The following is a 13,488-nucleotide window of genomic DNA, read 5'->3' as shown; positions in this document are numbered from 1 at the left end:
ATGGCCAGCCTCCCGACGTTCGGGACGTGACGGCCTCGGCTCGGCGCCGCGCCTTCTCTCCGGGTGCGCGCGGGCGTTGTCCTGGGGACGCGAAAGGGGAGCCGGAAGAGCGCCGGGGCGGAGGAGGAAGGGGAGGCTGCAGCCGCAGCCCAGCCCCAAACGGTGGGTTGGAACTTACCGACTGTGCGTTTTAATTGTGTTATTTTCCCGGCCGGGAGGCCAGCATGGTATTTGTAAGTTGAAGAGCCTTTGAAAAGGCAAACACAGAATTGTATAATACATATTAGCTCACACCGTAAAGATTGCATGGAATTTAAACTGACTGAACTGTAAAGAACAAAAAAGACGTTTCAGGTTTTAACTCGGTTTGGCCACCTCCCCGGCCCTCATGTGCCGGGGAACTGGAGGTTGCAGTGATGAAAACAGTGAGAAGACAATGAACATCGCTATGCACCCACACGTCCGGCCGCGAACGTTCTGACGAGAGCCAGCCGGTTTTTGGAAGGGCCGAGGTGACCCGAATTCAGGAACAGGGAGACCGGGGCATGATGGCGTCCCGCCCCACCATGAGACCTCCCGGGGCTGTCTTTGTCCTGGCTGCTTCCTGCAGCTGGGCCTGCCTCGGGGCTGCAGCGAGGCTGGCGGTCAGCAGTGTCCCTGCCACTGGCCAAAGCAGACCTCACTGTGTCTGCTGAGAAGCAGCCCTTACTGCGCCCAAGGTCTAGGCCTCCGGGAGGCAGCTAACCATTCACACAGCAGAGCTGATAAACGTGTCAGTGTCTGCCAGAAGCCAAGTTGGTTCCCGTATACAGATGACATATTTGCATTTTAATTGGCTCTTCTGTGGACTCTAAACTCTAAAGTTCCAAAGGAGGACAACTAAGGCTGGGAATTTCAAATATGCAGCAGATGCTGATGGGAGAGGAGTTGCATAGCCAAGCTCTTTTGAGAGATCTCAAGTGACAGCACCTAGGCATGGCTACTTCATCTTTTTCTTTGCATAAGGATAATTCTTCCAATGGTGAGATGTTTAATACCAGGTACAAGAAATCATCCCCCCTCCTTTTTTAAAAAAATCATTTTGTTACATTCAGTCAACATATTTATTGATGGTTTACTCTGTGCCAGATACTGGGGCTAGTTGTTGAATACTTATAGTAGAACAAAAGAAAAATTTTAATGCAGTCTTGTAGCTCAGATACCAATATTTCTATCAGGCCCTGCTAATTCTTCTAACGAACTGCTAGTACCTCTGTTTACATGTACTGTACCAAACAAATTCATGGAAAATACCAGTTCTTGAGTGTCTGTGAATTGTTTTGGTGACTTTTTCGTACAATTGTTTAATTCCACTCTAGTTCATTACTGCTAGTCAACAGACTTCCAGACCATTTCCTCAACTGGCAAAGTATGACAATGGAATGAAAAATAATTGTATGACTTGCATACTCATTAGTGCTAATATGTACTATTTATTGGGTCCATGCTACATGTCAGGCACCGTGCCATATAAGTGCTTTTGTGGATTAACCCATTTAATACCCACAGCAGTATGAGCAGTGTATTAATCATTTATATTTTACCAACAGTTAGTAACTTGACGATAGTTACAGAGCTCCGAAGTGATAAAGCGCTAGATTTGAACCCAAACTTGTCTACTGCCCTGCCCCACTTCCATGCTACCTTGTCTCTCATAAATGAACCCTACCATGAGAAGTAAATACGTACGTGGCATTTCATATTTATATTTGCTATGTTAATGTCAAATCCGAATGTCTCTCTTATCACCTGCATATCCCATAAAGCTGAGATTCTCCAGAGCTTTATTCTTGTTCCACAGCTGTTTTTCTTCTTCCACACTCTCCCTGCGTTATGACAACCTCTCTTTGGGGTTTAATTACCAGCTCTGTGTGAAGACTCTCAAGGCCAGACCTGCCTTCTTTCTTGGGCTTCAGATTTACATATTCAGATACTTACAATAAAGCCTGATATGTCACAACTGAGAACAATCTTCTCTCCCAAAGGTGCTCCATCTGTTATATTCCCTACCCTAGTGAGCATGTCCATCCAGTCACCCAAGCCAGAAGCTGGAGTGTTTTCAGACTCAGGCCACTCTCCCCCAACCCCATGTGGCATGAATCAGTCCCCAAGCCCTGCCAGTATTTTCTCTTAAACGTTCTGGAGTCTGTCTTCTCTGTTCCAAAACAGCTGCCACTGTCTTAATTCAAGAGCTTGTCATGTCATCTCTCTTAACACTCCTTTATAACCCCACACCCTAAGAAACCGCCATCAATACCTTGGTGCATTTCCTCCTAGGCTTTTAAAATTTTACTAGCTGTGTGTCCTTGGGCAAATTTGTTAACCTCCCTATGCCTCAATCTTCTCATCTGTAAAATGGAGATGGTAATATTACCTACTTCACAGTTTTGAGAATTAAGTGAGTTAATATGAGAAAAACATTTAGAACAGGGTCTGGCAACAGAGTGTCAGATACTAAGAGTAAGATGTAAGTGTTAGATACTATTTTTCTACATAATAATCCCAGCTAGCTGCAAAAGTGAAAGATCAAAATCTCATAAAATATAAGGGATTGGCAAAGAGCCATAAAAATAACATCAAGTATATGTATAATCAAAATCATAAGTAAAAGTTCTGGAAAGCATTCACTTCCAAAACAAAGCTGATCCAACCACTAAAAACCCGTTTTCTTGAATCTCATTCTTGAGTTATTCAGAAAACATTGCTGCTGTGTGGTTAGCTACTAAGGGTGATTTAGTCATGATTTTTTTATGTGGATATCATTTCTTTAAAAATTTTTGAACCAACATTTACTATCTTGAAATATAATTTTTTAAAAATTTACATCCTGTCTTATTCCATTTTCTCACCTCTCAGCAAAATGTTGTATTAACAGTTTGGCATTGGGAATTCCCTGGGGGTCCAGTGGTTAGGATTCCATGCTCTCACTGCTGAGGGTGTGGATTCAGTCCCTGGTCGGGGAACTAAGGTCCAGCAAGCCACGCAACTTGGCCAAAAAGAAACAACAACAACAACAACACAATTTGGCATTTTCATGTAGTTATATCTCTTAAGGATGTATTTTTCTACACTGTTTTCTTATACTGACAGAGAAGTACATAGCATTAGAGAGGGGAAGCAAAAATTATTACATTCTTTTGTTTAAGGACAATAAATATAACCATTTTATATGTAAATAATTAGAATTTTGGAGTAGAATACAATAGAAAATTTTGTGTCATGCTTTTTTTCTTTCTCACGATAAAATAATAGTTTCCTATGTAGATAAACTTTTCACCACATCATTGTAGGTAATTTGAACTTCATTTGGAGGTGAGTTTTTTTCCTTTCCTTCTTCAGAATACATGATATTTAATAGTGCAGAAAGGTGGGCTTCTCCTGTAATTAAACTCTCATTACTCATATGGACAGTGTAGGTATATTCCCCTTGATGTTATGAATGTATCCAGTTCAAAATTGTGGCCTGTTTTGGGAGACTCCATATTCACCAAAAGTTAGAACAATTCAAGTGGGTTGTCTCTGAAGTTACAGACAAACCTCTAAATTAGCTTTAAATTGGGAAGGATTCTTGCAGGATCTTGTTTCTGAATATATATCCTGGTGAGAGTAGAAAGTAAGTGTTCCCTTCCTATAACTAAAGGGAAGCAATGTTTACTTAAAATAACAATCAAACATGACTTTAAAAAAAGAAACCCACTAATAATTGTACAACAGGAGTTTGAAGCCTACCACCACCAGAAAAACAAAACAAAACAAAACAGAAACAAAACAGAACAACAAACCAACATCCAAAATCCCAAATATTTTATTGTCCCCTAGTGTGGTTAAATCTCAAAGATGAAAAAGATCGCCATAGTCTTTTTTTTTTTTTTTTTTTTTTTTGCGGTACGCGGGCTTCTCACTGTTGTGGCCTCTCCCATTGTGGAGCACAGGCTCCGGACGCGCAGGCTCAGCGGCCATGGCTCACGGGCCCAGCCGCTTCGCGGCATGTGGGATCTTCCCGGATCGGGGCACGAACCCGTGTCCCCTGCATCGGCAGGCAGACTCTCAACCACTGCGCCACCAGGGAAGACCCGCCATAGTCTTTTGACTCACTATTGACTGAGACCAAACAAAAAGTTAAGAACAGCCTCATTGTTTAAGCAATAGGAAAGTTGCTTGTGTGCCTGTTTGTTTTGCTTTTTGGACCTTTTTGCTATTGTTGCTACAGCTCCCCCAGGCTAAGCCTAGGAATTCGCCCATAGTTATTCAGTGCTTGGGTCCTAGAGCAGGAGTTTCGGATCTTGGGATTTGTGGAGTTAAGTCTGGGATCCTGGATTGAAGAGTGTGGAATTTGCTCAGAATTTAGCTGGACAAGCATAATTTATACACACAAACATGTGCATTAATAAACTGTAGTAGATACCTTGATAGTTGTAGAACATACAGAAAAAATAATAGAGCCCAGAGGAAAATTCTGGAGGCAACTCCTTTTGTCTGTGGTAGTCTTGCTGGGGATGAAGTGTCTAGAAATGCCCCTACTTTTACCCTGCTGTCTTATTTTTCACTTTTCTTCCTGATTTCACATTTTTTGTGAGGTGTTTGACAGTGTGGTATGAGCAGAACGTTAGTATCAGGTTTTCAAAGATGTGTAATTTGATCTTAGTTTACAACTATACCCAGAATGGCCGAAAGTGTGGAAAATGGTGTAGCCAGTCTAGATGTTTCTACATCTATGTCTGAGCCAGAACGCTCCTGGCAGCCTATAGGAAATTATCGTATTGTATCTAAAAGGGTAAGCAGAGACCCTGTCTCCAGTGTTCTGTTGGATTCCCAGAGCTTGTTGCTGAGCTGACTCAGCTCCATCCCCTTCTCCTCTCCTTACCCGCAAACTCAGGGCACCTACACGCAGGCTCAGTCCTTTAGCTCAGTCCTGGACCTTCAGGAGAAATCTGTATAAAATGGAATATTCCATGCAGTGATGGAGATTTTCCTCATATCAATCATTTTTCTCTTCCTCTGATAGAGCTTTGCATTTTCATTTTTCTGAATGTTCCTACCTATGACCATCTGTAGAGATTATGAGGGAGAAGAAAATTATCTTTCACCGACTGCATGAAACGCAAGTGTTTCTCTTGCTTGTCCTCCCCTCTGTTCTTTGTTTGGGAAATGCTTCTGTACTCTTCTCAACTTCGGTTGCCTGACTTTGGGGGCAACTTTTTAAGTCAGCTGTTTCTTTCTCCCTTCTGTTGGAGGGTGCCAGCATTGGCTGGAATTTGAGTCCTTCTCCCGGGACCCAGAGAGTCCTGCGGACAGCTCACAAGCTATCTCTACTCGAGCTGCTGGCCCCAGCCAGTCTTGCCCTGGTGGAATGGATTTGAATGCAAGATCTTCCAACTGATACCTTTACTTGCTAACATATGGGTCATCGTTTCTTTTAGGCTGAGGAATTTCTGACTGATTTCCAACCCTCCTCCATATCGTTTCTTTTTAAGTTCTTTTTTAATCTTCCATATTGTTTTACTTTCTGAATTTGTTTTTTCCTTTCTATGAAATGAATTCTCTTGTTATAATGAAAATGTTTCATTTTCTCTACTTGGTTTTAGGTTCCTTGAGGGCCATGACTTTTCTTTTTTTTTTTTTTTTTGCGGTACGCGGGCCTCTCACTGTTGTGGCCTCTCCCTTTGCGGAGCACAGGCTCTGGACGCGCAGGCCCAGCGGCCATGGCTCAGGGGCCTAGCCGCTCCACGGCATGTGGGATCTTCCCGGACCAGGGCACGAACCCATGTCCCCTGCATCGGCAGGCAGACTCTCAACCACTGCGCCACCAGGGAAGCCCCATGACTTTTCTTTATCTTGGAGTCATTTTTAGGATTTTGCACATAATTGATATTCAATAGATGTTTGTTGAATGGAATTGAATTGACTCTTTCATCTAACTTCCCACTAGGGTATTTGAGGTAAACTGAGAAAGCAGGTGTTCCTATTACTGTCTTTACAAAAATCAAGAGAAATCAAATTCGAAAGTTTGCTAGTAGGAGAGTTCAAAGATTAAGGCAATTGTGATTGAAGCCAATAAAAAAAATTGTGTGATTTTGCTTATTATTTTTACCTGGAAAAATAAGTGTATTTAAGAAATAATCTCCAATGTATAGTTAGGAGTCTTCGAGACTAGCATTTAAACTAATTTCTCAGGGGCATAGAATCATTTTCAGATTCATAGCTGGAAGGGACCTTAGAGATCATACAGTGTAACCTTATTTTACAGGTGATGAAACTGGTATTTGACTCTACAAATGAGTTTCTCATATTCATACAACTAGTTAGTAAAAGAATGAAGATGGGGCACAGTTCTGCTCGTGAGGAGCCTGGCACTTTTCTCATTGCACTGTAGTTCTTTTACCATACTGTGGTTATTTGTACACATGCCATCTCCCCTCAAAGTGTCATTGGTTAATAGAAGACAGAAGCCATGTCTTTTTCATCTTGCTATTTATGGAAGGTAAAAGGTATAATGCTTGGCAAGTATGGCCGCCAAATGGTAGGTGCTCAATTAACTCCCTTTGAATTAATTAAATTCTTACCTGATGAAATGTGTTTCTTCTTGGCCTCATGTTCATGAGAAGCCACTTTTTGTTTATTCATTAAATATTTATTGATTACCTACTATGTACCAAGTACAATGCTAGTATCAAAATGAGAGTTAAAATGAAGATCTCCTTGGGGAGTGAGAAAAAATAAATGAAGATCTCCTTTCAGCTCTGAGTCTATATTAAAATCGTACTGTGGGGTATTAAATATCTCAGTTAGAAAGGAAAGGCAGTGAATTCTCAGCTGATCTACTTCCTTTTTATAGACTTGTTTGCATTTCATAGAATTTTAGTGCTAAAGAGAACTTAAGGTTACCTAAGATCACATTTTCAGTAAATGGCAAATTTGAGGACCAGAATGAATGTCATCTCCCTCAAAATCCAGTATTCTTTCCATTACAAAGAATTCCTTCCTTTCTTTTGCATTTTTGGAACAACATATGCATTAGTTAAACTTATGAGTGTTAATAAAATGGAGATGCATATTTCTTTTCGATTAGGTATCAAATGCCTGAAGGGGGTTATGGAGAGAAAACAGAACAACTGATTCTTAACCGGAAAACAGAAAATGTCTTAGTCATCTGCTTCAAATGATAGGATACTAGAGCCGGAAGTTTCCTTAGGGACCAACTGAGCAAGCCCTGTTAGTTCCAGATGAAGGTGCTGAGGCTCAGCTTCGCCAAAGTCACGTGGTAGGTTTCTACCAGGGGCAGGGCTAGAATACAGGTCCCTGGACTCCTCATCCATGAGGCCAGTGTTTCCCAAACTTCAGTCATTTGAAAACTACCTTTTCAATTTGTCCAAATCCACATATCATTTATGTTAGTATTTACTTAATATTTTTATTTGAATCAAGTTTTTTTGTTTTGGTCATGCCTTGCCACTTGTGGGATCTTAGTTCCCCAACCCAGGATTGAACCCGGGCCCTCAGCAGTGAGAGCGCAGAGTCCTAACTTCTGGGCCACCAGGGAATTCCCTATTTTTAAAATTAAAAATTTTCTAATATGTAATGTATTTTAAAACTTCCGGGCTTCCGTGGTGGTGCAGTGGTTAAGAAACCACCTGCCAATGCAGGGGACATGGGTTCGAGCTCTGGTCCGGGAAGATCCCACATGCCGCGGAGCAACTAAGCCCGTGTGCTACAACTACTGAGCCTGTGCTCTAGAGCACACGAGCCACAACTACTGAACCTGTGCGCCTAGAGCCCGTGCTCCACAACAAGAGAAGCTACCGCAATAAGGAGCCTGCGCACTGCAACGAAGAGTAGCCCCTGCTTCCCACAACTAGAGAAAGCCCACATGCAGCAACGAAGACCCAACACAGCCAAAAATAAATAAATTTATTTTTAAAAAAACTTCCGTTTACTTTTAAGAAAAAAGGTTACCATTATCATAAATGGGAAACCAGTGTTATTTGCTATAACTAGAAGACAAACATAAAAATTAAAACTTTGGAAATATTTCTAAATTCTCCTTAATTCCTCCTCTTGCTGAAGGCATGGCTCCCAAGGTTTACTCTCTTTTTAAAGAGAGAAACAAGTATTAGAGACTCCAAATGAGAATTACTTCTTGATGTAATTAAAGACAATTGAAAGGGAGTCAACTTTCTCTCTACATATTTTTTGTCATTTTATGCGGCAGCCAAAAACTGTTTTGTATACCACCAGCAATTCAAACTCCACAATTTGGGAAACACTACCCTGACCTATAATAGCATGTATTGAAAATGCATTTTGACCCTGTACTCTCATCCTTGGGTAACACTGTATTTTATAAACATTAATTGGTTCTTATCTAACCCGTGTTTTAAAGGCATAGATTGTATTTCTTCATCCCACAGAGGAATGAACTGAGTTCCAGAGAGGGTTGGAGAATTACCCCAGCACAGTGATAAGTTTGAGCCAGGGGCAAACAAGCCAGGTTTAAATTCCTGATAAAGATTCGGCCACCTTCCTTCCCTTGATGTGACCTGCGAATCTAGGAGTTGTGCAATCCTTGTGGCTTGCTCCACCTGTCAAGCAAAGGGCTGAGGAGGCTGGGGCAAAGACTGACTTTTAACTCAGTTTGGCCCTTGCCAGGTTAGCTCATTTAATCCTGCAGCAAATGTATCCCATTTCACAAAAGGAGAAACAGTTTCAAAGAGGCTAAGTAACTTTCCTCAATTCTCACACTCCTAAGAGGCAGAGCCAGACTGTGAACTCCCCTTCCTACTTCTTAAGCTCATGTGCTTCACTGACACCATGAAATTATACATTTGGAGATCTGGGTTCTAGTTTGATTTTGCCACCATTCAAAAAATCAAAGGATCCTAAGCCATTACTATCTCTGCCTGCTTTGCCCAGTCATGGGTTTCCTTAGTTTTCTCATCGCCTCACAAAGGGACACAAGTGGATTCGCGTTGTAGGCCCCTCGTTCCATCTCTCTTCCCTGCATTAGTACCATTCGGCCCTTATTTTATTTTGCATCATTCTGTGACATGATTAGAGCAATGGCAAAGTTTGAGAAATTGGTTTAAAAAATTGAAATTCCCAAATTAATGCTGCTAAGAATCAACATAAACTAGACATGCTGAGAGAATTTATAAATCGACTTGGCTAGCTCCTAAATCTTACCAGGAAGGCCTTTGGTGAGGGGTTGGGGAGGTGAGCGGAGGCTGAGGGGGACCTGCTTGGAGGGAGACCATTAACAGGGAGATTGAAAGGGCCTAAAGTGAGGGGAGGGGGAGGAATCTTAATAAGCAGGAATTCAGAGGGATTTGGGATGAGGAGCAAAGCGAGGTGGGGATAGAGGGATGGCGGGGAGTAGGGGGACAGGAGCCGATGTGGGAGGGGAGACAGAGACAGTTTTCTCCTTTCTTCAGCTCCTTAGCCTGACTGCTCTGCCTGCAGCAGCCCCTGTATATATCTTAGGGTCTTTTCCCATTCCTTGAGCTGGCAGTGCCCTCAGTCAAGTAGAAGATATAGACCTATTGCTCCTTTTTGCTCCCTTTGGGCAGCAGGTCCTCCAGCAGCCTGATGCCTTAGAGAATATCATCTTCTTTTCACATTTCAGCAGGTCATTCATAAATACTTCCTCCTTCAACTTCCATGGACGCCCCACCCTACAGTTCTCACACTGCCTCAGCCACGGCACTGCCATCTCCATGGTCCATTGTATCACATATTTTAATGCATAAATTTTGTAAAGTATCTGGGGAATATCTTCAAATGGGGAAATAAGTGTTCTGTCTTCCAATTTTATTTATTGAAATATAGCCAAAGGTTAATGGATCCATATCACATGAGGAGGTAGCGAGTGACATATCCTTCTTCTAAATGGCTTGTCTGATAACATCACTAATTTTGGATAATTCATTTACCATTTCACCCCCAACACAGCCTATTACACACACACACACACACACACACACAAATTCTAATCATTTTCTTTGTCAATAAATGTAAGGATTGTGGGTAGTAAATGATGTTTCAGAAGTTGGGACCCCCTCTGATATCAATGCTTTAAAATATTTTTAAATTAGTCATTATCACCGGAGAGATTCCAATTGTATTGATAGGCAATTTGAAAGCACAAAGAAATTATTTTCAGAGTCGCAGAGCAGGGAATAGTGAAAGTCCTTGAGTCAGTGAATAAGCCAACAGACAAAATCTCTCATTGTTTGCCAAGCTCTTGATTTCTTCTCTTGGAAAAAGTGATTTCAAACCAAAAGTGATTTCAAACAAACATCTCTCAAAGGGAATTAAAACTTGAGGTAGGTGAGAAGGAATTACGAGTGTAGGTAGTCTCATAAAAGAGCTTGTCTTCAGGCCCAGACAATTCCCATCTCAGGAAAGAATCTGCAAATGTGACCATGACGCCAGGGTAGAAACTCTTCGATGAGAAGTCAGGAAGAACAGACATGAACCGAATTTGTAACTAGTGGAGGATTTTTACCCAGAGGGGTTGATAACAGAATGAAACTGACCTAGAGAAAGGTCTCTAGGAGGGATCCCTTGAATACTCATCAATCAGAAGGAACCACAGTCTGGAAAGTACATCATTTGGATCTCGAGTGGTGCCAGAGTTCAGTGGAAAAAGTCCAGAACTTGAAGTCTGGAATTTGAGTCTCCCTTGCTGGCGATTCACATGACTTAGGGTCCGCAGCCTGCTGTTCCACTCTTAGAAATGCCTGCTGAGTAAAAGAGAAAGTATGTGTGAAATGCTTTATGTCTCTAGAAGGAAAAACTATGTATAAAGGCAGGATAGTAATGTAATACTTTTCATTCAGCTCTCAGGCTTCATTGGACTCATTAGAAATTTATGTAGCTGGAATTCCCAAATGATTTAAGGAATAAGCTCTGAAGGATGGAGGAGCAGGCAGTTCTAAAATGGATACAAGTGAATGAGTTAGAGAAAACCTAACTATTTTATTGCTTTGAAATAGGACTAGTGAAGCTGCTGATATACAATTTGTTTTTCTTCTGCCAGAGTAGAACCATTTTCCATGAACTTTTCTTTATGTCTTTCTTGTTGTTTTCGTCCCAACCTTATCTTTTTTCTCTTTAAAAAAAAATCTCTCATGCATTTACTCCTTTGGAGGAGGGTATTGTTAAGGGGTTAACTACCTAACTTTTTTCACCAATGCCTTGACTTAAATTAGTACTGATATTCCCAAATTATGTTTCTATATGTGAACTTGGGTGGAAAATAATAAATGCTAAGGGAAAGGTCAAATTGAGGATGTGGAAGAATTGGCAAGAAGTTGAAATCCAAGGGCTTGAGTCATGAAAAGGAGATAAATGAGGCTAAAATATAATTAAGCCGTGAGAGGAATTAAAGTTTTTTCTTAAGTGAAAATTATTGTTTATGGCCGTCACTATACCAGTCCCAGAACTCAAGGCTCCTCAAGTCCGTGAAACATGGCTCTGAAAGGAGCTGCTTCAATGTATTATCTTGTTTCAATAACTTCTTAAATTTTCATTCATTTAGCTCACAAGATACAGATAAGAGAAGGCAGAGAGCTGGGGAGGAGAGACACTTGTTGCCAAGATTTTCTTTTTGTAGCAAATGAGTCTTAAAGAAGGAAGAGCTCATCCTCTTATCCCTTGAAATCTTACTGTTTCATATTCCTCCCCAAACTTGACCTTCCTTTCAACTTGTATTGGAACCTCTCCAGAACTAAATTCTACTGTCCAATTCAAACGATAACCTTTCCTATTTCCTTTCTTCTTCGTCTTCTTTTTTTTTTTTTAATTAATTAATTTATTTGGCTGTGCCGGGTCTTAGTTGTGGCACGCAGGATCTTTGTTGCCATGTGTGGGATCTTTAGTTGCGGCATGTGAACTCTTAGTTGTGGCACGCAGGATCTGTTTCCCTAACCAGGGATTGAACCCAGTCTCCCTGCATTGGGAGCACAGAGGCTTAACCACTGGACCACCAGGGAAGTCCACTATTTCCTTCCTGTTTGCCTGCCCTATTACAAATAGGTGGCACAGAACTTGGCTTTTTATGAAAACTTTCTTGTAACAATGCTTATTTTTATCAAAATATTCCATTCAGCTAGTTTAGGGAGTCAAATGATGCTTAAAAAGTCTTCTACCAAAAGCAGCATCTCCGGATGCCCTTATCCTCACTTCCTGCCACCCAGAGGCAACTGGTCAACTGGTTAAATTGTTCTCTTCTGATGTCTACCTCCATATTTCTAAGAACAATGTGTATATTATCTCTTTTTATTTTGTCCCAGAGCAATTTTTATAAGTTAGGCAATTGTGAAAAGCTGAAAGATGTGAACAAGCTGTTTATTTGATCAAGTTTATTGTTCTTCAAATTCAGGCATTGAGTTTAATTCGTCTTAAAAATACAAAACGTATATAACCAACCTGCAGTACACTATTCTGAATGATAAAGTTTTTGGAAGTGCAAACCCAAAGAAGATAATGCATTTACCCAACTATAATAAAATCAATGAAATACAATCAGCCAGGATTCAGTTGAAGCCTCAGAACCCACAGGAGCAGAAGGAGCAGAATGCACTAGGAGGTGCGTGTGTGTGTGTGTGTGTGGTGTGTGTGTGTGTGTGTGTGTGTGGTGTGTGTGGTGTGTGTGTGGTGTGTGTGTGTGGTGTGTGTGGTGTATGTGTGTGGTGTGCGTGTGGTGTGTGTGTGGTATGTGGTGTGTGTGTGGCGTGTGTGTGGTGTGTGTGGTGTGTGTGTGGTGTGTGTGGTGTGTGTGTGTGGTGTGTGTGTGTGGTGTGTGTGTGGTGTGTGTGTGGTGTGTGTGTGGTGTGTGTGGTGTGTGTGGTTGTGTGCGTGTGTGGTGTGTGCGTGTGGTGTGTGTGTGGTGTGTGTATGTGTGTGTGGTGTGTGTGTGTGTGGTGTGTGTGTGTGGTGTGTGTGGTGTGTGTGGTATGTGTGGTGTGTATGTGGTGTGTGTGTGTGGTGTGTGTGGTGTGTGTGTGGTGTGTGTGTGGTGTGTGTGTGGTGTGTGTGTGTGGTATGTGGTGTGTGTGTGTGTGTGTGGTGTGTGTGTGTGTTTGTGTGTGTGTGTGTGTATCATGTAAATCATATCTAATCTTACGCAATTGTGGGGCCTCTTTAAGCAGTCTCTGTAAAGCTGTTGTGATCACACCTAATCCTGGAGCTTGAAGATTTCAGCAAAGACAGCCTGGAAGGGAAGATAGATATAAAGTAGGGAAAAGCAAGTACAACCTGGAAACTACAAGCATGAGCTAAAACCCCAGGAGGACAGACTGAAACCATGTCACTTCTCACTGCCTCTAACCTTGATGGTATAGACAGCCTGTGGGAGAAGCTGTCCCCTTCATTATATATCTAACCCAGGAGCTGAAAAAGCTGGAGAACGATTCAGGGGAAGGTGGAGCAGTTGTAGGTCCAGCCACTGTC

The 13,488-nt window shown here is 41.7% G+C and overlaps 1 long non-coding RNA gene across 2 annotated transcripts in view; it reads left to right on the top strand.

The window, feature by feature from the left end:
- Positions 1 to 48: 48 nt before the first annotated feature.
- The window catches only part of LOC132594126 (uncharacterized), a 34,877-nt gene continuing 21,437 nt past the window's right edge, over positions 49 to 13,488 (top strand). Inside the window, exon 1 of one of the 2 annotated variants that reach the window (XR_009560318.1) lies at positions 49 to 162. This is a non-coding gene — a long non-coding RNA (uncharacterized lncRNA). Of the gene's footprint in view, positions 1,041 to 13,488 lie in introns of both variants that reach the window. The other variant, XR_009560317.1, reaches the window with a different exon arrangement.

Source organism: Globicephala melas, chromosome 20, assembly GCF_963455315.2.
Source record: "Globicephala melas chromosome 20, mGloMel1.2, whole genome shotgun sequence".
NCBI classification, from domain to species: domain Eukaryota; kingdom Metazoa; phylum Chordata; class Mammalia; order Artiodactyla; family Delphinidae; genus Globicephala; species Globicephala melas.
The sequence above is the reverse complement of the archived record's forward strand: the minus strand, read 5'-3'. Positions and strand labels throughout refer to the sequence as shown.